At 49.3% G+C, this 3201-nt stretch overlaps 1 pseudogene; it reads left to right on the forward strand.

Annotated features, from left to right (window-relative positions):
- The first annotated feature begins 961 nt into the window (after window positions 1–961).
- On the forward strand, window positions 962–2247 carry LOC119398876 (uncharacterized; annotated as a pseudogene).
- The last annotated feature ends 954 nt before the right edge of the window (window positions 2248–3201 follow it).

Raw genomic sequence — 3201 nt, forward strand, 5'->3', positions numbered from 1 at the left:
GTAAACTCACAGCTGCTTGTAAGCAACACGCGAGGACTTTTACGCTAGAGCACTGACACTTTTCAGAAACGTTCGTGGCAGTATTTCGCAATGCCTCACGAAGGTATTAAAGGCTGCGTGAACCCTTTAGTGCAGAGTTCAAACTGACCGGAAGATGAAAAAAAAATGGTTGATCCCTCCGCCATAGGAATCGGAATAACACGTAAAGCGCACCCTTACAGAAGTAACTGAATGTTTACTGTGCATTGATGTAAGAGAGCTTGCACAATGTATATTGATGTCTGGCAGCTATAACACCGTCTAACGTGGATGCACCCACTTTGATGATTGGTGGTACATCTCCATCCCGACGACTAATGTCCATGTTAAATGATTAAACAAACCCTTGTGGTAGCTGTCGTAGTTAACGGTGAAGGCGTAATCAGAGAACGAGGTGTGATAGCCAGAAGAGCGTCGCATATTGGACGCAGAACTTGGTGGCCATCCCGCGGCATCTTAAAATGTGATTAAACGCCACGGCCGGACTACAGGAAAACGCAAAGCGCGTCGTGCCGCCCCGGTAGCCAGGCCGCGATTTTTCTCGGGGCGAACGCCTGAGCGGGGAAGCAGTGTTAAAACCATGTGAGGCAGGCGTGCGTCGCAGTGTTATTTTTGGTTTGGATTAGCGTGATGCTGTGAGCGAGGCCGACGCTATTACGACGCTTGCGCTAAGGCCGCCACCTCACGGTGTGTTAAAGCATTGACAAAATATAGCTTCTAATGAAAACGCGCCGAATGGGACGGACGAGTAACGCGTTGCAGGTGCTATTCGCAGAGGCCACAGTAATGACGAATTACTTTACTTTACTGCTCCCAAAGGGCAACACCACCCCGCCGACCTGGAGTGGTAGATGTAAAAGGCGCGTTTGTAAAACCTATAGAGTCTACGACGAAGACGACGGACCGAACGGTCGCGTTTTTCATGTTCTCCGCCTCAAAGGATCTATCGGCCTTGAGCCGAGGTGCTGCTCAGGCTTCAGCCAGCAGTAATGACTACCGTGTTGTGCTGCCCCGCCTTCCTACCGGTAAGCTGGTTGTGGACTCCGTTTTTCTGCACGCGGACTTGGCTGGTCGCCCTTACCGTGCTCAAGACTTCAGAGATGCTCTTCGGAACATTATCGACCTAAAGGAAATCAGCTCCATAGGTCAGTTCCAAATGTCGCACGTATGGATGGTGACGTGCAAGTCAACAATTTCGAAAACAAAGTTAGTCACACGTGGTGAATTTCTTGTCAAGAGCCGTCGATGCCTTGTGGTTGACCCGGAACCCACAGAAGTAAAGATGAAGCTCCTGTGGCTTCCTGAGCACTTAGAAGACACCTACATTCGAGATGCCCTGCATGTTTTCGGGAAGATCAAGTCAATATCAATAGAAAGCTGGAAAGTAGCGGACATGGAGCAAATGCGGACTCTAAATCGTGATGTTGTATTGTCCCTTGCCGATGGAATCCGAGTGGGTGACATTCCACATCTCCTGACAGTCTGCGGAGTTCAAAGTCTTGTCCTCATTCCTGGCGGCCACCACTTTGTCTTCGCTGTAATAAGGTAGGGCACATTCGTCGTAACTGCAGGACTCCTCGCTGCGACGACTGTCGACGCTTTGGTCATTCAGCTGAGGAATGTGTCATGACTTACGCCAACAAACTACGACAACGTACGCAGCAACCAGATGAGAACTTGCAAGAGCATATCATGGATGCCACAGAAGTTCTCGACGCGACGGGAGACACTTCGTCAAGCACAGATGCTACAGGATTAAGCAGAACGCCTACTGAAGACGCAAAGAAAACAGTCGATGCGTCCGAGGAAGCTGTGGTAAACGAAGAACCGAGTGGACCATGCAAGCAGTTGGACCAAATTTGTCCTGACCAGCCTGTTAAGGAACAGGCCGTACCTTCGGAGACTTCCAGTGAAGAGGCACCAGATAAGAGCGCCTCAGTTCCGCAGCAGCCGTTTCATCCTGCCTCGGTCTCGGAAGACGACATGCATGTTTCTGTGGATGCGGCAATCCCCAAGCGCCGCGCGACGTACAGCTCCGATTCAAGCAAGGAGAGCGACACAACGAGTGTGAATCGGAAGGTGCGCCGTCGCCGAACATCGAAACACAACGGAAATTGTCGGCGGTCGCGATCGAGGAGGCCTGGTGGGGGTTCAAGAGAAGCCTCACCGTCGGCGGTGACCTATAGAAGTGATCCCAAGGGACAGTAAGCATACTGTTGGTAGACATCATGGCGCAGTCCGAGCGACTCACTTTTCCAACATTGAATGTTCGTGGCCTTAGGTCTTTCCAGAAACAGGCTCAGCTCCGCAGGCTTTTTACAAGGAAACGACTCGATTTTGTCGCCATCCAGGAGACAAAGATCGAGAGTGACGAAGACACTGAGAAGGCCCTACGGCCCTTCCTGTCCGACTATAACGTTTGCGTTTCACACGCAAAGGGTCTGTCTGCGGGCTGCTGGTTGTTTCTGAGAAAGAGTCTACCCTGTACAGCAGTTACTACTCACGTTGACAGTGAAGGCAGGTACATATGCTGCGATTTTGTGTTGCATGGAGTGCCGTGGCGTATTATCAACTTGTATGCATTCAATGAGATTTCAAAACGGGTTCAGTTATTTGAAGATATGTCCAAACTAATTAACTGTGATTATTTCACTGTACTAAAGGGCGACTTTAACTGTGTATGCAATCCTAGTGATCGCAACAATCCTAATAGTCACGAGACAGGAGTGGTGAAGTTTTAAGTGGTATTATAGATAATGCAGGGCTCATTGACATCGGTACTTTCGGTCAAATAACTGCGTATACTCGACTTCAGGGAAGCTCTTCTGCTCGCCTTGATCGAATTACGTACTTCATCACTCCTACCCCGGGAACTTTCGTGCAGCACTGAGCCAGTTTCATTTTCGGATCACTGTATTGTTATCGCAAAAATTGGTGCAAGCCGCCGAAATCCTTCCGACCACAGTGGGCACTTTGGAAGATGAACTCGGACATCCTAAACGATCAGGAATTGCGTAATAGAGTTAAAGAGGCAGTGAGAAATTCTTTTTCTAAAAGGATTGACATGTATTCGCTGCTTGGGAGCTTTTAAGCAGGAGGTTCGTGCCTAGCTATAGAATGTGGATCTGTCAAATCGTACTATCGAAAGAACGAGGAAAAGAG

The sequence above is a fragment of the Rhipicephalus sanguineus genome, chromosome 7 (genome assembly GCF_013339695.2).
Source record: "Rhipicephalus sanguineus isolate Rsan-2018 chromosome 7, BIME_Rsan_1.4, whole genome shotgun sequence".
Taxonomy (NCBI): Eukaryota; Metazoa; Arthropoda; class Arachnida; order Ixodida; family Ixodidae; genus Rhipicephalus; species Rhipicephalus sanguineus.